The following is a 23,882-nucleotide window of genomic DNA, read 5'->3' on the forward strand; positions in this document are numbered from 1 at the left end:
GTTATTTTTTCACTTTATTGGAAAATTTATAAACTCGGTCAATAAAAACGCGCTGATCTTTTGAACTACGGAAATGAGCACTTGATTAATTGTCTACTGAAACTAAGTAAAAAACATTTAATTGATGATAATGATAAACATCGTAATTACGTAATTACCATCAACATAACACTTTCTAAAAAACATGAGCCATCAATGGTGTTTATAGTGGTGATGAATACTAACTGCGCCGACTAAAAGTAAAGTGAAGACCAAACTGCGCTGCCATTCGTTCGTCGTTCGTAACTACTGACTGATATGATTGTCCCTTATAAGAATGTTTAGTAGAACGTGAAAAACCGGGTCTAAATTACAAAAAAATGCATCTTACGAGTTGTTACAGTTACACTAAAATAATCAAAACAATTTAGTAACTTCCTATGGAAGATAAATGACGTAACAATCAAGCCATTCCACTTCGTATCAACTGATGCCATACCATATAGGACATTCTAAATTAATTTAACCCATCCAAGTTTTTATGGTGAACAAGAAACTTGAAAAATTTCCTTTATTATTTTGTTTACATAAAACGCAACCTCAGGGCAAAAAAACAAACATAAGCTCAACGTGATAGTTTCTTTAAATGATTCAGTGTTTAAATTTGGCGGGAAGTTATATTTATCTGCATGGAATATATTAACATAAGACACTTTTCGTACTACGTACGGTAGGAACGGCGCTAAAGTAAATATAAGGCTATCTTATTTACTTAGATATCAATAAAATGTGACGTCGCATTAAAATTTCCGTGGAAACTACTTATGATATGAATTCAAGAATTTAAAAACAGGCAAACTGATAAATTAGTTTTCTTGTATCTTTTGTCTATGATGGATACAATTTCTAAAAATAATATATAGCGTAGAGCGTTCTGGAATAATAATGCCAGAGACTTTGGTACTAACTGAATTCTTAAAACTAGGTCAATAATTTACTTATGTGCAAAGTACACTAAAAAAAAAACGGTTACATGATATTATTTCATTATTCCTTGGCCTTTGAAATATAATAAAAAAATCCAGTTTTTAGAAAAATAAATATAGATAATACTAGTCAGTGTAAAAAAACCCGGTCCATGAGAGAGTTGAATCCGCGACCTTTCTGTTGTTAGCAGGCATTTTGTTAGAACCTTCCTCTAATATTAAGTACTATAAAACGTAGTTATATAAATTTTTTTCAGAAAATCTGGATGCCTGAGACAGAAACTCAATGCGGACACATAAATCACAATAAATTAAATTATTTTATAAAATTTAAATAATTTTTACCATGCACAATTTTGAGGTGACGTCATCAAACTGTTGATCGGGATGATTAAACAATTTTTTTTTTAACTTTTATATGACAAGGCAGAAGAAATCCATCAGGAAATAACGTTCTTAATTTGTCACTTGACTTTCTACTTCCCGAGCCTAGGCTAACGAAGAATTGTAATCTAGTCCATCGGGAGACTGGCTACTTTCATGTTTTCTCGACGGTTCATGCCCCCTAGAGCGAAAAATAGGACTGCCGTTTCCATTTGTCTGTCTGTCTGCCGTCTGTCCGAATTTTCATCATCTTCAAAACTAATGGACTGATTTTAATCAAATTTTATATGTGTGCTATGAATATCGTGTGTATAGCAAAACAGTAAGCAAAGTTTTTGGGGAAAAAAATCAAAATTGTACATTGCAACTAAACACTGAAACTGTAAAACATAAAGCTTTGAAATCGTACAGACATTTCAAGGTAAATCTTTAATCAAAACTTATTCGTTTATCCCCTCCCAAAAATTAATAACATCACAAAATTTTGCTAAATAAATGTTATTTAAATTTGTAAAATAACAATCTCCTGCACTTATGGTTTTTGAATCAGTGTTAAGTTTTTATCATACACATCCAGAATTTTGGAAAAAAAATCAAAATTGTATAGTTGCAAAACCGAACGTTCTGGAATCTTGCAAACGTTTAAAGGCAATCAAAAATTTATTCGTTTATTCGCTTCAAAAATGATGACGTCATTTTACAATTTTGCCGAATAAATGTTATAACATACTCCTGCACTTGTGATTTATGACTCCGTGTAGAGTTTTTACTTTGATATCCTTATATTAGTAATAAACAAATCAAAATTGTTTAACAACATTTTACAATTTAGCTTTGGAAGCAGAAAACCATATGTTCAGAATCTCACTAACATTTTAAGGTTATGTTATCGTAAGCATGATAAATCGCAATGAAACTTTATCTCCCCTCCCTCCCAAAATTGATCACGACTTCGCCAAATTTTCTCCGGAACATCGCATTTAAAATGTGCAATGATCAAATATTTCAAAATAAAATTAAATTCCTATTTTACAGTCAATAAAATACGTCAGTGAAATGAAGAAAGTAAATGGGAGGGGGGGAGGGGATAGTTTTTTCAACAAAGTCTTATAAGCAAGCAGTAGTCCTGCTCACCCACCCCTTTTTCATTCTAGTGACTACTTTTGATATTGTTCATTCTTCTCTTGACTGCTTGCAGGATCAAATACTAGCCCCGCCCACCCGCCCTGTTTTCTTACAGGGTATATCACATGCCAACATCAGTCTTATCGTAGCAAGTACAAGCTCCGCCCACCCGCCCTCTATTTTCTGAAAGGGTAAATCATTTGGCAAAATCAGTCTTACCTTAACAAGTACTTAGCCCCACTCACACGCCTTTATTTTCTTAAAGGGTATGTCATTTGTCAAAATCAGTTGTATTTTAGGAAGTACTATACCATATTGCTAAATTGAGCTTTCAGAAAAGTTGTTAAAAAATTGAAAAATATGAAAGTTTCGTTATTTCAGAGCAAGATTTTTTTAATATTCTGTTTGAAAACCATCCTAAAAATTACCATATTTCATTTGTCGATTTTGCAAAAATGGCAGAAATTTTCGAAGCAATGAAGTCTAAGTAACTTTTCGGGAAAAATTGGGCTTTTGAAAAAATGGTCCAAAGATCCTCAAAAAATTCTGGGATATACATATGGATGTGCTAATTTGAAAAATATAGCGTGTTTATTTATGGTCCCGGAGCAAAATTTTCAAAATATTCGGTTTGAACGTGAAATTTTGAATAATCGTAAAAAATTCAAAGTAATAAAAGCATCAGTGGACCACAAAGATCAGATAGAACAGACAGACGAAACGGGGGAACTATTTTTTCATATTCTAAGATTTAGGAAACGTCGAAAAAACATGAACTTACAAAATAAGTAAAAAGACATTTAAAACAAAATACAGGTGAATATGTGGCAGCACAATGAGCAATAAAAAATTTGAGAAAAAATGCTATTCGATAGAAACAAAATATATCAAACATTTGTCTAACATGGGCAAATAAAAGTGACGGCTAAATGTATTAACAATTATTATACCGACGAAGCGGGTTATGTTTGACTGCACTACAGGAGCGAGGGAAGTTCTGGAAATTTTTAAGTATTAAACGCTGATGAGTAATCATTATCAACGCCTAAACCATCTCTTATTTTTGATACCATGTTGTTATCGAGAACACAAATTTTTTGATGTATCTTCGTAAAGGTGTCCAACATTTCATTAAACACACGTACGTTAATAATTCTAGTTTGATTGAAGTTCCGCGTGTCGGAAGAGTAATCCTGCCCTGGATTTAGAGCAGAGTTTTCGGTGCAGCCTTCTCGTCCGAGAAGCGAGTCATAGACATGACCACGCTGTGAAGTCCTCGACATATCCTGCCCCCTCCTTTCAGCTTCCTGTGCTTAAGGCGACGACAAAGCAGGATAGGTGATTGTCGGCACCGCTCATTGCACCAGAGAACGTTGACTTATTATATTCCTACTGCATAAACATATTGAAATACGTGGATGTAGAATTGCGCCATATAAATCTCGCAGAGAACGAGCTTGACGAAAGCAGGCGTTCAGAAGAAAAACTCCCGAGTGAAAATTGCAACATTAAAATCCTAGAATCCAGAAACTGTGTTCGAAATGCAAAGCACTGATCTAAATTTGTAGTATTTATAAATAGTCATCCACCGGATATTTGAAGTACGTCTTCGACAACGTCACACTCCGAAAACAAACTAAAAATATGTCTTTCCTTCACATTTTCCAACATTAATTATAAAATTTCCTGTATATTCAAATCGGTGCGGACACCAACGCACCATGTAGTAAATACGCCTGTCGATGCGAAATTAGAAAGTGAGAGAATAGTTTCGAGTTATATAAAAGAACTTTGCTTCATTCATAACCGTTTGCTAGCAACCAGCTTTCCTATATTTGAAACGCCTCGCTTTGCTACACCCATTTTCTTATTGCTCCATTGAATATTGAAATATGTTAAGCTATTGGTCTACATACCTTCTGGGTATTTTTACATTCTTTACGGCTCCGTAAACAATTTTATTATATAAATATTCAGCCATCCATTATTATTTATACCTTAGATAATGAATTTTAAACATGAATGCAACGTTTTCTCACATTTTTTTCATTCACTAACCAACAGTAATTAAATATTCATAAGCAGGCCGTATCTCAACCACGACGCAACTTCACTCAATTTTTTCCTTGATCTTAACCACAGTAACATTCGTTACATCATCACCATCACTTATTATTAAACTCAAATTCATGATTTAAAGAGCACTATATCCTGAAAGTGAACATTCACTTCTTTCTGTTATGATACACTGTACGCATATGAATACAACAATGTTTCTCTTAAATGATACCTATTTTATGTAATTACTACAAACTACAACAACTTATTATACAAGTAGTACTTTATTTCAACGAAGTAAACCTTCGCCTCCATAAATACTGTGATTGGTTTAATCTTCCGCTTTTTATTAAATAATCTTCGTATCAGCATGTATTATAAAGGAAATTGCCAATCAGCATTCTAACGGTGATGGGTGAGCTATAAAACGGTGCACTGCTTTGTGGACATGTTGAATTAATTTATTATTAACTAGGAGACTACTTGAAATCATAGTGGTACTTAATGTACTGTACACTAGATGACGATAACATTTTTCCACCACAAATTTAAAATGACCAAGAAGTCAGACGAAAAAAACAAAAATGACAACTTTTTTTTTCATTAACTTCCTCAGAAATTCCTTCCTTTGAACTAATCACGTAACACCACTTCAAAAGTCTCTAGTCTAAAGTGGGTCGCTACCCCGGTAAGTGCTCTTGAAATGAACAATAGAGCATAAATCTACACAATTTGAACAGTTTAAAAACGGAAAGCAAAAATCTGTCAAATTTTATTTTAAATTAAACCCCCTTTTTTAACGTTAATTAAACACGGTTAGCTGTTGCTGAACTATTTTAACGTAACTACAAAAACGCTGCGCACATCTGGTATAATGGTCAATAATTTATGGCAACATACACTAGTATGGGAAGAATTATTACTCCCGACGTGATTAAAAATAAAGGACACGTGTGTCAATTCCGACACGTACAGTGTAACACTAATTATAAAACAATAGGGTGCACCGTTTTTGATTTCGCACACTGTACGCAGTAAGTTGACGAATGTAAAAGGACAATTTGAATCCCTCGAAGAAAACCTCGAGGCGAAGTCATAACCACAAGTACAGGAGTACGTTATTTTATAAAAGTTATTTACAAAATTTGAAAACAAGTTTCAGAGATTATCTGTAACAAAAATTGACAAAAGACGCCAGACAGACCTACAGACAGACGGAAACAGGAGACCTATTTTGTCGTCGAGAAAACATGAAAGTCGACCGTCGCCCAATGGACCCGATTACAATATTATCCTTATAGTAAAAAAGGAATAACATGATCCGTACTAATGAGTGGCAGTAAAAAATAACCACTGCTATACCTCAGTATAGTACTCGTACATTCATTCTATCAAAATTTGTTAATTAACATTACCTAGAAGCATGCTGAAGGTTCTTTAATGAACAAGAAATTTATAAAAAAAAAAAATGATCCAAAATTACTTCGATAGGACTTCCCTCTCGCCCCTGAAGAACGAGTAAAACGTCTGCAAGATTTCAGAGCATTCAGCGTTACAATTTTGGGTAAAAACTCGACACGGATTCATAAACTACACATATAGGAGGATGTTATTTTATAGAATTTAAAACCCAATTCTGAGGTGATGTCATCACATTATTGGTGGGATGGTTTGAAAAAGTTTAGTTGGCGTTTTATCATCTACCCGATATTCATAACCAGAGTTAGGTAAAGCCGAAGTGATTGGGAATCAATTAGACAAATACTAAATACAACAGCGCGACCTCAGGCGATAAATTTGGCTGGCCGACTGTGCAGTATCAACCTCAGCGGCGTTTGATTCACTTTTTATCTGATCAAGATCATCATGAAAATTGTGATGTTGAACAGTCCTTTTTAATTTTTAAAGCACTTTTAACATCTAGGAGAACCCGCATAACTGAAGAAAATCTAGAAAAAGTAGTCATTGTTATTAGGAATTCCCGAAGTTGTAGGCCTCGACTGCAATAGCGCTGGCGATCGGACAGCAATGAGCATCACTTCCGTGATACCGAAGTCTGTTCATAACACACATATAAAACAATTTGGGAACGGTCCCGCAGTTGCGGAAGATCTACTTTTTTCGTACTCTAGGGTCATAACACATCAAGAAAACGTGAAAGTAGCCAGCGTCCAATGGACCCTATTACAATTACGGATTACAGGAGTACCGAATCGTTGTACTGACTATCGTTTGTTGGAATTTTTTTGCGAATTTGAATGCCTAGGGAAAAAACTCAAGGTAGATTCATAAACCACAAGTGTGGGAATATATTACTGTGAAATTGCAATCCTGTTTAATGTAGGGGAGGCCATCAAATTGCTGGTGGGGATAGTAAAAAAAAAAATTAGTTAGCGGTTTTTTTATCATCTACACGACACTTCTAAAATACATATAAAGTTTGAAAACAATCGATCCAATAATTTTTAAGATTATCTGTCTAATAAATATCGACATAGACAGACAATAAACAGACAGACAGACGGAAATGGGACACCTATTTTTTCGAACTCTAGAGGTCATGAAACATCGGAAAACCTTGCCTCTATTACAAAACTTTCTTAGCTAACGCTAGACGCAACGAGAGACGACAGACAAACGGATACGGGAGATCTGTTTTCGTATTCTAGGGGTCATGAAACATCGAGAAAACATAAAGTACCCATTCGCCGAATGGACGCTATTATAAGACTTGCTTAGCTCACGCCCGAGAAGTGAAAAACCAAAAAAGTCCATATCCAAAAATGTTTTTAAAAAAACAACTTTCCAAGATCCAGAAACCAGCTCCAGTTCTCTGGTGTTAAGATTTTTAAGAAAGTGTCGACAGAAGGAACTTCTCTGCTGTATGAGAAAGTGATGTTTACATAAACAAATTAAGAAAACTAGTTGTATGTTCAACTTATATAGATATATTTAACACTTACCTAAGCTTCTTAAGTTAATTTATATATTGCTTATCTACAATATTTTTCTAAAAATTTTCTGTTATAAACTATAAAGCCTTTAATTCTTGTCGTAGTTATTTTCAACTACAGCGAGTCCAACTTAAAACAGTAAATGAGCGAAGAACAGATCAGAAAAAACGGGGATATTTAAACTTTTGAAGGTTTATGACACTTCACGACAAAATATCGGAGCGACAACTGAAGAGTTCAGCGAACATTAACACTTGTCGCGCCGTAACCAAACAAAGTTGATTTACTCATGAAGCAAAAACTAGATTCAAATGCTGTTAAACAAGGAAATATCAAAACTAATAACAGAACATAAAGAATTTGAACAAACTACGAAAAACCCAAGTACCTGGGGATTTCGTACTATTTAAATTACTGTGCAGCATTTGTGGTAATTTTCCATTTTGACTACGATTAAATACTGTTTACTTTTGGACAAATTTCTAGGTTATGTGAAAATAAAGAATAAAATTGTACACACTGACACTGTTTGCACATAAAGAGGCGTCACATTTTCAACATCATTCTTAATGAAGTTGGTCGGCAAAAGTGGTCAGGAGTTAAATTTATACTCAGTCAAACTGTTTTCAAATTAACACCTAGTGCAGAAACTCGCTAACAATCCCACTTTTTTTACTTTTTACTACACTATTTACCATTTTCATAACGAAAGAATTCCGCGAGATTCTTTAGCACATTGTGCACGAAATCCCAGAAGTTGATCGGTACGTTAACCACCACACTTAAACATGCGCAAACAACAGCAGCAGAGAAAACAAAATACGAATAAGCAATAAAATTCTTTATTACTGAATAACTGTTTGTATAAGAAAATAGTGTCGGCAAGAGAGATGAACAACAACAAAAAAAGGAAACGTCGGCGACCAGGATTAAATAAATAGATTTAAATTGACGTGGGCCCAATCGCGGTTTTTAAGAATTTTCAAATTTGAACATAACTAAAGAAACCTGGTACTACCAAAGTACCACAAGATTTTTTTTAGAATGTCTCGTTTTTATTTGCATGGTTACAGTAATCCGCACTACACAATGTATATCGTATTAAAAAAGACATGGCCATTCTTATCATCAATCCACCTACTTGTTCGCGCCGCATCCTACACCAACGATTATCAGAATTTGGAGTTCTGATGACTCGTTCACCCAAAAACCGAAACATCATGTGCGTTTCCTGTAAATGTGTTATGCAAATGCGTTTATGCTGCTGCGGCGGGTTGGTGCGTAAAAGGCCACCGGAAACCTTGTAAGGATGTCAGGTCCGGATGTGGCCTTATACTTAGCCTAGAAGGCAGGAAGATGTTTCCATCTACATCCCTGAATGACCGGAAATAGTCAACACCCGATGCTTACCGGATTAGCGAATCAACGCCTCTTCGTTCTAACACCGTTTAAGGCAGCAGCGCCTTGAAGTGTCTAAATCTGGGCGAACTCAAAGAATTTTGTATGTAATATTAATCCAGGGACGGATCTATAAATAATCCGCCGAATTGTTTGTGGATGTTTAGGCTAATGACGTCACACTTGAAGGCTGATAGCTCAGATGGCTTTTTCGGCCACTAAACGCAACTTTGTTGTAAATGTAGTAATTTAGCGATTCAATGTGTACGTGCATGGATACTTAGGCGAGATGGCAGATATAATTCCCGGGAAACAGTCTATTACAAGTAAGTAGGATGTCCGCCGTTGCCGTTATACACTCACAGTGCTGATATGAAGGGATATGAAATCGCTTTTCGTAAAAAAATATCATAAATGTTTACACCAGTTCAAGCGACCGATAACATTTGAACTATCTTTACAAAAATTTGTGTCGGATGGTATTCAAACTAGATACAATGAAGAGATATGATTCTCACACCAAATTCTCATTGCCGCATAGGGATCTTGATTCCAAGGAACTCTTACTCTTCTTACCCTATCTATAAGTATAATAGTACAAGCACAAAATTTTGTAAATTTTTACTTAAAGACCAAACTAATAATCTATTTCCAGTCATGTGTAAAATTAACTTATTAAAGCAACATTGGACTAATAGTTAATAGGTATCATAAAATGAGTAGTAAGTACCTCTCAAGAAATGAGCGTTAGAATTACAGAGAAGGATTAAGGACATCGTCCCCATTCCATGTACCACATTTTAGACCGAATTATTAAGAAACCCACCAATTGTCAGGATGTGTTTAAATTGTAATCACTTTGTCAATTTTCGTGGGCGCTTTTACAGGACCATATAAATGGAACATCCTTTTTTGGTTTTATCGAAAATAACGTTATTAAAATAGAATCTTAATTGCTATTATTACGGATAGGCACGCACTATATTTTCCTGCTGTATTCCCTCTTGTGGTGTGTAATTGACGCTCGTTGACAATTATCGAGTTATGTCGTTATTAAGTTTCAAAATTAATTGAAATAGGCAGTAATAATAAATTTATTGAGGAACATACAAAAAATAATGCAAAGAAAAACTAGAAGTACCTAGATTGAGGAAGTTACTTTCCACAACAACGTGAAATACAACGTAACGACATCCAGCTGCAATTTTAACAGATAACTTAACTCAAATAGCAAAACAAATCTAAAGAGCAACTGGACTTACAACGTTAACGACAACTTTTTCAGACAGCTAAATATATCAACTTCCTACCGACTGAAATTCATAAACCTGCATCAGGCTTGTAGTTTCTAAAATGTATACAAACACATGTTGACCAATTTAAAAAAAAATAGTGTAAGGTTATTTAGACAAAACTTCCCTTGCCTCTGAAGTACGATATTCGAATATTTCAAATAAAAATTCTTCAATTTGGATAGGTGGAGTGTAATACCAATAATAACAGTACTATATTCCCCAATTTTCTAGAAAATTGGGTTAACCATTCTTAATTTAATCAATAAACTAAATTGCCTCATTCATATTTTTTTTGAGTCATTCTGTATAAGTAATTCTAAATAAGGTGTCACTCACAACAACACATCGAAATATAGCATTATTCTAAAAAACCATAAACTCAGAACTGGCAGCGGACTCGCCCGACGATCACAATTTACGACTGTTTCTACTTATTTGATAACTAAAATTTTGAATGCAAAAAAAGGTTATTTACACCTCCTGAAGTGCATTCCAACAAATTCAGCTTCTTCGAAAAATTATAAAATTAAAACAACCCTTATAATTTAAAGTAGAGATATGTATGGATTATTATTTAACCATGTGTGCGAAATGACACGATATTGCTAACATATTAAATTTGTCAACAATCGATGCGGTAGTAGAGATTACAAGGCTATTAAAAATTTGAACAGACCGCAGACAGACAGACAGGCAGACGGACGGACGGAAACAGAAGATCAAGTCTGGGGGTCATAAAACGTGGAGAAAACATGAAAATACATATTCGTCGGATGGATCCTAATACAATAATTCCTTATCTTACATTCGGAAAGTAAAAAAAGACTGTGATTAAAAAAATGGTTTCCGTAAATATTCAAAATCATCAACTTGCGGACCTGATTTTTCTTGGATATTTTACCTCTAATGCTCAATGTTTCTATTGTGAATTGAGTCAAAGATGAAAACAATCTAAATCTTATTACTCTTTGTGACATGTAAAACAATTCGATTATTATAGTTTCAGTTTCAAAATCTTGATTAGCAAAAAGCCGACAAGGAACATATCGAAGGGCTCCTCAGGGTGAAGTCCTATGAATGAAGCCATACGTTATTACCGTAGCCTGGACCTGTCACAGCAACCACCAAGTTAGCCATAAGCTCGCGTCCTCGCTGCATTTAGTGAATGCTAAATTGCAATCTAAGTAACATCCCCAGAATTAACTTTATGTACGTTAACAATTATTGTTCCCTCAATACTTCTTCCATAAAATTGTGTTTGTAATGCGTGAAATTGAAGAAATAAACTCTTTTGTACCGTACAGTTAGTCACGTGAAGATTAATTGCACCGACGCGAGGTTCATGTGCATCAGTGGACTGGCGGTTTGCCGCTTTAAGTGGGATTTAAAAATTTGCTGTTGACATTGAAATAACTTTGATGTTCAACTTTTGCGGTATTTAAAGGGTTTGTAAAAGAAAAGTGGTGGATTTAAGTTGATTGTTACAAAAAATGTACTATTTTAGACATGTTTTAACTTTCTTGTTGCCGAAATAAGTTTACACATATTAAGAAAAAAAGGCAACATGTAGCCCCGCCCACCCGCCCTGTCTCAATTGTGATGATTTTTCTTTATTCGTCGTAAGCCGCGGAGCATAACTGTAAAATCCTTATTTCTCTACGAGAAATTAAAAACATATTGTTGAGTATCGTGTTGTTCAAAAAATACGATGTACCTATATTAAGAAAAATAAAGCCAAAGATTAGGCCCCACCGATACCCCCTCGATCTCAATTCTCAATTGATGAATTTTTCATTCGTTGTCAGATCGAGGGGCGGGCTTAATTTATTGCAAGATCCATATTTTTCTAGAAGAATTTACCATTTTAAACATGTTTTAAGTTTCTTGTTGCGAAAAGACGACTACGTACACTAAGAAAAAAGGCAAAATATAGGCCCCGCCCACCCGCCCTATCTCAATTATGATGATTTTTTTTAATCGATGGGAGCCAAAAGAGCAGAATTTAATTGCAAAATCCTTATTATTTCTCTACAAGAAATTACCATGTAAGACATGTTTTTGAGTATCGTGTTACTCAAAGCCAAAAATTAAGCCCCACCCATACTTGCCCTGATCTAAATGGTAATGAAGTTTGCATTCGTTGGCAGACCTAGAGGCGGAGCCTAATTACAAAATCCATATTTGCTTACAAAAATTTACCATTTTAAACGTGTTTTAAGTTTCTAAGAATAAAAAAAATCATCACAATTGAGATAGGGTGGGTGGGTAGGGTTTATATTTTGCATTTTTTTTTTTTTTCTTAATGTACATAGTATTCTTTGAACAACACGATACTCAAAAACATGTGTTTAATTTCTTGTACAGAAATATGTATTTTGAAGTTACGCTCCACCCCCTTGGTTGGTTTCTTTTCACAACATGCAACTTAAAACATGTTTTAAATGGAAAATTTGTATAAGGAAATATTGATTTTGCAATTAGGCTCCGCCTCAAATCCATATTTCCTTGCAAAAATGTACCGTTTCAACCATGTTGTAAGGTTCTTATTGTGAAAAGATGGCTATGTATGTTAAGAAAAAAAAAGGGCAAAACATAAGCTCCGCCCACCCGCCCTATCTCAATTCGGATGATTTTTTTTTATTCGTCGTAAGCCGAGGGGCGGTGCTTAATTGTAAAATCCTTATTTTTCTACGAAAAATTATCATGTGAAATATGTCCTTAAGTAATCGTGTTATATAAAGAAAACCAAAAGAGAAGCCCCACCCATCCGTCTCGATCTCAATCGTGATGAATTTTTCATTCGATGTCAGACCGAGGGGCGGAGCCTAATTGCAAAATCGATACTTTCCTACAAAAATTTACCATATGAAACAAGTTTTACCTTTCTTGTGTGAAAAGAAAACTAGACATATTAAAACAGAAAACTACAGTGTAGAAAATGATGGCAGCTATGTAAAATATGCGGGTTTCGGTGAACAGGTAGCTTAATATTAGTGGACCTCATTATATCTATCAAAATTTGATTTTCGGGGAATTAGTGCTGTCAACCAGAAAAATGTCCCCCCTACTTCAGGAGGTTTACCTTTAAGTTGGCAGCACTACACACCACCGCAATTTAATGGGTTGAAAACCCAACGTCAACGGCAACGTAAGGGCGAAAGTTTAAAAGTTGGTTATCTCGAACATCACCCCAACGGCGTATATACCAACTTTCAACGGTAACGTCAACGGATGATATAAACGACGCATACCTTAGCTGCGTATGTATCTTACAACGGCAACGTCAACGGCGAACAGCAACGTCAGCGGCAAGTTTATAAATCGACCTTTACCCACAAGAGTTTATGAAAATCTCAAAAACATATAATTCGAAGTTAAGTTTTAAGAACGCAAACTATACACGTTATGGAAACTTGTTACACAATAAATTCATAATTTCCGAGCAGGGAAACATTTTTGGTATTTTTTTCTTTTACGCTGTTTAAACGTTCGATTGTATATTTTCTTCTTAAGGAAGCTGACATTTCCGATAAACATTATTCACCTAACTCTGGGCTAAATTGTTAAAAACACTACCAATTCATTTAAATGAAGTGCACATGAAGTGGCAATGGAAGAAAGTGATGCCATAAAAAAACTGAGAAAAATGTTCCAAGTAATTTTTAAATTATCGTATTTATTCCTCTGTACATTAGAATCCAACAAATAGTGAACGTTGACAATCAGGTGTGCATGAACACATTTTAGGATATAATAACCAACTGTGTGCCAAAACCTTTGACCGTTGTAAATCATTACCATTATAATCCTGGACAATTTACTGAAGGCTTCCAAGATCTGTTGTAAACAGAAAGTCAAAATTCACTATCTGCCGGACTCTACAGTAGTCTCTCTAAAAAAATGAAGCTTCCTTGATATTAAAATATCTCGTACAAGACAGTTCTGTTGTGCTTTAATAAAAGCTGAGTTAATTAAAGCATTGAAATAACAGCTGTGAATCGGTATAAGATAAATCATTTTTGTAAATTCTTCCAGACCGTGAAAACACTGAACAAAATATGAACAGGAACACATGTATCATGTCGTATTAATTTATACTACTTTTCTCGATTTATGTTAAATTACTTAGGCATTTGAGACGAGAGAACAAGGTGAGTTTTTTGAATCCGCGTTCGCCGACTCCGAAAAATCGTAGCGAAAATAAATCACGAAATAAATAAAATAAAAATAAAGGGAGTTACAATCCCGTCATGATTTAAAAAATAATGGAAATAAAATGCAACGAGAACCTTGGTAATGGTAAATTACCTTCCAAGACAGGGAACAATTAAAATTTAGCACATTTACGCAATAAATTACTTCTGTGAAGAGTTTAATGAGCAAAGCCATGGCCGTTTTTAATAATTAATTCTGCTTTAATAATCTCAACTGGCTGCTTTTTAATAGAAGTCAATTGCAAGTCCGTCGTTTCGGTCAAACTGCGAGTTTTGTGACATTACCATTTTTCGAACGGCACGTGTCTGCAAAAATGTCCCGCATTTGGCTTGATTCCACGGCTCTTCGGATTACCATGTAATAAATCCGAGCAAACATCAAATAAGTTTTGTATCTGGACACGGATCATATTTCCCTGTCCAATAAAATTATTCGGGATAGTGATATGTGTCAAAGATGGTATAAAAGATAATAAAACTTGTTTGTGTTTCATCAACACAACGGAATCTAAAAATAACGATAGGAAAACATATCTTTGAGAAAAAGTTCCCCTAGTGAACGGAAACAGACTATTTAATATTGAGTTTTTGCTGCGGGCTCGGGTGAACGAACTTCGGTGGCTCAATGAAATACACAACTCTCAATGAATACAACCGAACTGCTTCCCCGACCACCGTCAACACTCCCTCTGAAACCTCCCGATCCCTTTCCGACCCACAACCTTCATTACAATTACTCAAGTTTTCGTCAACACCAATCGAGCCTGAGATACAAGTGTGTCCAATTAACAACAGAGAAATTATACAAACCAAATTAAATTAGAATGGGCCTGGTATGTGGACGATTGGAGCTCGAGGCAACGAATTTCACGAGTGATATATTTATTAATATAACGGACATTGTTTATTTCTTGTGTCAGAAAAGAATGTTCCTCTTGAGAAATTCCATGTTAAAGGCCGCATCTTCCTATATTCGACCCATACCGAAAACTCCCGCTAATTTATCACATCACTATATCCAAATTCCTGTCATCGCACCAACAAAGTGCTGATTGTCGTATTGAAGAACACCAACATAGTCGGAACACATGCCAAAAACCTTGAAGATTTCACCGAATTGTAACTGTAAGTGAAGGATTTCAACATGAGAGCCTCAAGCGTGAAAGAAAACCATTTGCGTTCTGCGGGCCCGAAGGAAACTAGCTGAGTTTTCTCGCTAATTATAACGTAATTATCGGCGGAGAAAAGAGAGCAAAAATTTCGACTTCCTGTTCGGACTGCTCGACGACACAATAATAATTATGCAGAAAAATTTCTAACACATTTGCAGAACGCTTTTTACATAATCGCTCTTATTCAACCTGATTCATAAATAATATATATTGTTTATCACGAGTTTACCAAGGCTTCATTAATATTGAAAAAATTCAACGGAAAAATGACTATTTTTCTTTTAATACACAAAGTTTTAATACGGCGCTGCTTCAGGAATTAAACTGAAATCTAGCATTCATATTTTCGTTTTTCGCAACTATAGTGAATGTATTGTAGTTATTCCATTACATTTACACCTGCTCATTACAATCAGTTATTTACGCAAATGTCAATGTACTAAAAAATATCGCCAAGATTTATTACTTTCCGGACTGGTCTGCCAAACAACTTAATGCGCCTTAACATGTTTTTCATTCACAAGAAACGTTTTTTAAATTAATTTAGCAATGCGTTGTTTCACATGAAGCAGTTTTTATTTCATTCCCAATTATTTATATATTTTTCTTGTCATTTTTTTTCTCTCAGATTACGTACATACAAATTTTTTAAATAATGAAACAAAAAATTACTAAATATTATATTTCACTACAGCTCCCCCCTCATAGTTCCGGTTCTGAACTAATGAATACAATATCATTTCTGATATACCTACTTCGTTAATCGTAATCGTTTGACGTTATGGAGCAGCCTCAAACAGAACCAACGTAAAACTACGTCCAAATACATACATGTTTCTAGCAACGTTAACTATTTTTTTTTGACACTTCCAGACGAACAAGAGTTTCTTTAACATCGTGACATTCAACAAATCTGTTTCAGTGTTAAGTATCCTGAAATATTCTCAAAAAACGTATCTTAGAACGCTTAATAGATTTCTGTTTATAATCATCACTCGTGGTGATGACGTTTCAAAAAATTCAGCTGGATCGAATGTGAATGATCTAATTACAATCATTAATCCGAAGGATGTTCACCATATGATCCACATGTCAACTCTCTTGCAGTAAAAAAACAGTATTACAACATCGCGTCTTGCGTATCTTTTGTAAAATCACCTTCAGCTTTCCTAGATAGTTTTTTGTTTAAATATTAAATATGGAATATTAAAACCGTACAGCTGTTCACGTAACCCGAAAAAGTCGTACTTTATGGAACATGTGAAGCATTAAAGTTGCAAAAATGGATGTTAATCATTCAGTGCTTATCAAGTTTGGATTATGACTTCTGGTTTTGTGGTTTGTTTATCAAGCGAGTTGTTAGAATACATATAAGCAGAAAGTATGATGTTAGAACTTCTTGTTAGTGGTTCTATTCTTTAAAATTTATTTTTTAAAAACGACCTTGTAACACTAACTCAAAGTACATTTACATTAACAGGACAAGTGTGGTTAAGCTTTTAATAGAAATTAATTATTTTTTCGTCGCTTGAACAACTTAATGAGATAAAGAACGTAATATCACAGACATCAGTGTAAACAAAGGAATATTGGGTTAATACTGCTGCAATTTACTTCTAGAAGCAACAGAAATCGCCTTAAATACAAGAAATGTAATTTCAGAATGGTAAAAATTATCATAATTTTAATCATTTTAAAATACCTGCATAATTCAACGATATAGTTAGAAATAGCTGCAAGTTCAGTTATAATGATACAACCACCATACCTGAACAGCTATATATGGGTACCCATAAATTCCGCTTCTTATTTATCCCACAATAACGCAACCGAAAATACTGTTCCTCATGGTACCGATGTCAACATGATAACACCAAACATGGAACACTTTTCCTGATTTATGAGTAAATCCACTATTGTAAAAAACAAATTTAAGCAGACGGTACCATCAATGAATAAATCACACAAAAGTTACGAAACTAGAGATAAAAGCATTAAGTGTGTGCACGTAATTTACTTTTTATTAGCTAAAACAACAGTCTCCGTCGTATTCATTCATAGTTCGCTACGTATTATCTGAATTATGAAGCGGTTAATTTTTTGAATAATGACAGGACCCGGGGCGGTATTTTATATGCAAATCGTGGAGTGCAAATATAGCGAGTCTTAAACCAAATCGTGTGAATGAGAAAAGCACGATGCGGTTCCTGAACGGTCTGTTCGGGCGGCGGCGGCGGAATTGCGTGCGTTGGGACGATGGAATGTGGCTCCTTGAATAAGTGAAGTTGAACACTTTTTTTTTACAATATGAGGGGAAATACACATGCGGTTTTAAATGCTTTACAAAACTCCAGTGTTTCGTTTCTGGACAAAATAAAAATTTATTGAATGAAATTTAAGACAGAAAGTTGGAGTTGCTTTATGTTCTTTATTAGTACTTTTGCTTGTATTCGCAAAAAAATACGTTGACTAAAAGACGCCCTCACGTTAATATTAATTTCTTTTTTTGTGCACCTCTCAATGACAAAGACAATTTTATTTGATCCACCAGCAGCAAAGTTAATTGGATTTTCCAAATTAAATTTTCTCAGTACAGTACATCCAGACGTGTAGGTGTTATAAGGTCTTTGATATGCGCCAGAACATCATTATTTTGTAGCTCTGCCAAAATTTGGTTGATCATCCCCACTAATAATAATAATAATTGATCACGTCATTTCAAAGAATTCTGTTTTAAAATCATTTAAATGTTATACAATAATATACTCCTATACTTGTGCTGTACGAATCCGCTTTGAGCTTTTTCCCGAAACGACCAAATGTTCACATAAAAATTAATACGGCATAACATTTTACCTAGTTCTAACTCAAGATCTAACCGTCCGTGGCCACGCAGTTATGGCGTCAGCATGCGGACCGGCGGTCCCACGTTCGATGCCAAACTTGGCCGTTTCTTTTTTTCTGTTTTTTCTTGCGCTGTGTATTATCTACGTTTATGACGTCATAGTAAATTTTTTATTGACCAAAATAACAACGAATCACCCCATTTTTGAGAAAGAGAAAAATCTGCACGTCCTTATTTAATATAAGAATTATAATAATAAAATTCGGCACATTCTGCTCGACTGTGGCTTAATTAATAAACAAACACTGGAAGTTAAAGTTTGCTATTATTGCTGAGACACCATTTTTCCCGTTGGTCATCTGCTTTAAATTTATTTTACATTGTCTGTACTTTGGACAATCCCTTGCAATTTGCGCCCAATACGAAAGGGACTATTTATGCCGCTGGTTTTTTACTTTATAGGTCTTTCCAAAAAAATACATCGCAAAATCTAATTATATAATTTTTCAAAGAAGTGGGATTTGTTGGACCAATTTTTGTAAACAGGAGTTCTGACCGGACGAATATACAGGGGGTTTATAAAGTGCTTGCTACTTCAACTTGCTACTGGAAATGTACTTTTTTTACTTTGTGACTGAATTTTAAAGCACTTGTTTCGAACTTAAGTTGTTTAACTTACTGTTGGTAAGTGGCAAATAACACTATTCAGCAATTTTTGACACAAAATAGCAACTTACAAAATGTGCTTGTGTCCACATGACGATTATTTTTAAGGTACTTTTTCTTCTTACACGCAGACTATGTTGACAAATACATCCGTCTTTATATTGACATATGAACAATTAATTTACGTTCTAGAACACACTTAGTCCTAGACGAAATATTAGAAAGACGAACAGATGGCCGTCAAAAGTATACCGTTCGATTAAAAAATAAATGTGTGCAACATTTTCAACATCAATTTTTGATTATTAGAAAACCGGTAGTCAAAATTCATATTTAGGTTACATAAAATTTACACTTACGACAATTATTTATTAAGTACTCCACTTAAATTGATAGCACTTATACCAAGGTGTAACGATACTGAGATAAGAACCAATTTTTGGTAACACATTTATGGGCGGACTGCTTATTCAGAGTTCCGTATCTCGTGTTTAATTTACGTAGACAGTTCAAATAGAACACATATTACAAAATTTTATCGCAAATAAAACAGATCGCAACTTTTTGACACCGCGATTGTGAAGGTAACAGCAAAAAGCTTGAGGGTGTATTGGTCAATAGTAGTACCCAATTATCAAATTTGCGGGAAAAAAGGGCGAATCCTGTATGCGAAAGTCGCATTATACGTTTACAAAAAAACTATATACAATACACAGGTAAGTACCGTCTCCTTCAAAAATGGGACAAAAGTTGAAACTTTGACAAAACATGGTACCGCAAAGTTGTTACCTGACGGGATTTATGTGGCGGTAAAGCTTAAAGACTTCTTATTTTTGTGGTTAGAGTGACAGCAATTTGCGCCACAATGGACATTTACCAATTAAGTCTACACATCTTAGGCAAACCGTGTAATTACATGGTTGATTCAACTGACAGTGCTGATTTTAATGCAGATGAAGTAACTATTAATAGTCGGACGGCGGTCAAATTTTCGGGGTACATAATATGTTTAATTTACGTACCCGGTTCAAACGGACGCCGGATTACGAACTATGAAGAATTTTTTGACAGTGGTTGTGACGAAAAGGCGGAAACTCCAAGCGACACTTGACAGTTGTTCGAGTATGAAGACATTCGTGGAAAGTGTGTGTTTTTGGGGTACATTGTAGTAGCCGAAAAATTCAAATTAGTAATGAGAGAGGTTGGTCCGATTAGCTCGCTGGGGTCCGCTTGTTCCGTATTTTGTATCGATTGAAAGAGGGTCGGAGGGAGTTTCCGCTGTGGGTCATCGCAGGATGATGCATCCCGGAGAAACGACTTGTTTACCAGAGTGGTGCCAACATGAGGAGATAAATATAAATAAGGGCCACTTACCTCGGTTATTTTGCGTCCGAGTAGTGATCCCGCTCGAGGCGCGCCGCGTGTCTGGGGCGGCGGCACTGAACTGCACTGCACGGGGGTGGCACTCACTGCACTCTGGGGGCGGCCTGTTGCGCACCGACCAGAGGCGCGCTAAGCGGCGGCCATGTCGGCCAGCGGTCGAGAGGCCGCGAAGAACGGATTCCCGGTGCGCTCGCTGGACGCCACTGGACCCACCCGACGAACACACAACTGATCCCTTCGTGGGCACTGCAAATCCTGGACACACTTCACTGTAAACGGCCGATTCCACGCGGACTTGTTCAGTCGCTCGAAACCTTGGGCATTCTGCGAGAAGCGGGCCCGAGGCCTGGACGGCGCATGCCCAGCCTCGCCTCGGCGATGGGCCGCAAGCCCCCGGCCCCCGCCCCCCGCCCGCCGACAACAACGCGCCATTCATTCATCCACCAAAACAACCTCGCCGCATACATATACGGAATTAGAACGCCTGACAAAACGATGAATGAGTGAGAATTCGCATCTGCACACTTCACCGCGACCTACTCTACCGGAAGTGCCCAAACATCTGCACCGGAACCTGTGCGTGTGTGCACCCCTGACACACGGACACGCACTTCCATTCACCTAAAGGGCCTTTTTTATACATGAATGAATGGCGTGGACACGGTGGATGCACGCGGCAAGTGACCACGTTTGCCAAAACGAGGAAACGACGAGGATGCGAGCTTCTGCCTCGCCGGACTTCAGAACTGCCTATTTCGGGCCATACTATAGGTGCTTTCGAGTAGTATTTGTGGAAATTTTTATTCTCATTGAGCAAGCAGCTGCTGTACTCTCAAAGACGGTGTGATTAACCATTCCGGCGTCTACATAACTTTACTAAGGTAATAATCAATCCTGCGGATCGTGGCAAGACATTTACATTTTTGTCAACCACAACATCGTTCACACCAGTCGCATGCCGTCATTATTTCTGATGTAACAGCATGGCGCGAAATGGTTTATGATGCACCAGGTAACCATTTGAGGATCTGATTACTACTATGTCTCCAGGACCAGCACTTACAGCGCTTTGATCTGATCTGTCCCCATCGCCTTTGCTAACCATTATTCAGCAAAACGAGAGAGCAGAATCTGATATTTTAACTTTGATATTTGGTGGCAGCGTTTGATAATGTTTCCACCTAACAAAGAGCTAAACTTTTGAAGTGTTGGTGCTGTCAAACGATTTTTCCGAAAGAACAAATCTTCTCTGAATAGAAACACAAGTTTACCAAAACAAAGATGAAGAAGTTACAAGGTCCTGTACTACCACAGTTTGGCAGTGATTATTTTGGGCCACATTTGCTTCGTCTAAGATGAGTGTCAATTGTATAGATCTGCCTTCCCTCTAATTAGACGTTGAACTTCTGAAAAAGATTGTTATTTTCTGATTGTAAGCTGTAATGGGGTCATTTTGTCAAATTCATGTTGGTACCTTTTTTCCGCCGCTCCGTCGTTGTCGTCATAAACAGAAAATTTCCTAAACTACTATATTGATAAATCAACACTTGATGTTTAGATACTTTTGGAACATCTTATAGAAAGAAAAGCTAAACAAAACTTATTTGTTCATCCTCGTTTAAATTTAAGTATTTTACCTCAATCTTTTGTCTTTTAAATCTTTGGTTATAATTTGTGTATTTTTTGGAGATGCTAACCAAAATGGATAATCATGGGCATTCAATTTCCTAGTAAAATCGAAACAACGAATTAATACGTACACATCATCAATGACATTGTTTCTTTACGAATCATCATTACTAAATCGGGCAAAAATCAATCGTTGCAGCTGATATTAAGTTAGTGTTCTGTGATATTACGTTGGCACTACCGATAATAAAAACTCTGCTACCTTGTATCGGTTTTGTACATTTGACAGCTAAGTTGTCACAGTTAATTTTCGACCCTACGTGTAGTGAGTATGATTTTCATTCAATATATTTTCAGAATGTAATATGTCCATTATTAACAGACTTATTGTTATGAAATTTTAATATAACAAGACAGCAGTTTTTTTTAACGGTTTATCATCTCCTTCGTTTTGACATTTTGTTGACATTTTTCATTACGTATATTTAAAAATTGATATCTCAGTTACTTGTGGAAATTTCAGAACGCGGTTTTTGCCACTGTTTTCAGTTTACAAAACTCTTGACATTACCCAAGAAACAGAATCGACTTTTTTTTAACAGGAAATGAGATGCAATAGAATCAGATTTTGTCGAAAAAATGCTTTTACAGTGTCTTATTTCCGACAAAAAAAGTCCATAATGTTTCTTAGGTAGTGTTTAGAGTTCTGTAAACTGAAGGTAGTGGCGAAATCCGAAAAATTTCCATAAAGAATAACGGAGATATTGATTTTTACAAATCAGCTTTCGAAAAATTTCAGTTTTTTGGCGGCAGATCGAGAATAGGGTTCGACAATAAATGTGTTTTCTTCCACATGTTTCCGTATCCTTCGTGATTTCAAGAAATAACCGTTAGAGTTTGATTCAAAGTTAAGATTAATTATTTTAGTAGAAAGTCTAATGAAGCGGCACACTAATAAATGACTATATTTATACAGATAGAAAGTATATTACAAAAATTTAAGGATGACCCTTCGTTGAAAAAGGCTTCTGTTGGCACCCATGTGGATAATAATACATTAGGTTTTATAAGGTCCATTATTAACATACGAGTTAAAAATTTGTAAAACAAGTGTGACAATGACTTCATAAAACATTTTTTTTAACTATTTTTTTCTATGTACTCCTAAAAACCCTTGTATTGTAAAATTTGTAAAACTTCCATTGTAACTCCGCATGTGCACCCATCCTTAAAACCACGTACCAACTAGTATCCGCTCTACCCATAGCTGCTTTTTAGAAGTGCGACGTAAACAAAAACATAACCTCAAATTGCTTTCTCTCACGGAATCAATCTTTTTTGGAGAAATTTTGAAAATTGTAAAATTACTTTTCACGTTTATTTGAATAGACGTCGTGACACTGATTTCAAATTAGTGATTAGCGGAAGATTATCTACATTTGACATCAATTCTCAGTAATTTAAAACTTTATTATCATTAACTTCAAGCATATTGTGAAACAATTTAAAATGAGATGGTATGAATAAACTTAAGTAAATTACAGAGCCATACAGACTAGGGCAAAAGTATGGAACCAACAAACTACAACAGATAACTACCTAAAATGTTTAACACAGCGTGTATAGCTTGAAGTTCATAGCATGTAACTTTTTTTAGATTTTTTTTTTCTGAGATTCACTCTTAATGCCATTTTTTAGGTACACACTTGTGTACATTTAACACCACTAAAAAGTGTTTTTTATTTTGTGCTGTATGCGCATATGATTTCTTTTATTTTTCACGACCCAGTTCCA

General features: G+C 35.5%; 1 protein-coding gene across 1 annotated transcript in view; it reads right to left on the minus strand.

Annotated features, from left to right (window-relative positions):
* The window catches only part of LOC135128818 (protein sprouty-like), a 62,087-nt gene extending 41,288 nt beyond the window's left edge, over positions 1–20,799 (minus strand). The window contains exon 1 of the mRNA XM_064055900.1: positions 20,451–20,799. The gene's annotated coding sequence lies outside the window, so the exon portion shown is untranslated. The remainder of the gene's footprint in view (positions 1–20,450) is intronic.
* Positions 20,800–23,882: the final 3,083 nt, after the last annotated feature.

Source organism: Zophobas morio, unplaced genomic scaffold, assembly GCF_036711695.1.
Source record: "Zophobas morio isolate AGI-343-1 ecotype UQ-CSIRO unplaced genomic scaffold, CSIRO_AGI_Zmor_V1 ptg000002l, whole genome shotgun sequence".
NCBI classification, from domain to species: domain Eukaryota; kingdom Metazoa; phylum Arthropoda; class Insecta; order Coleoptera; family Tenebrionidae; genus Zophobas; species Zophobas morio.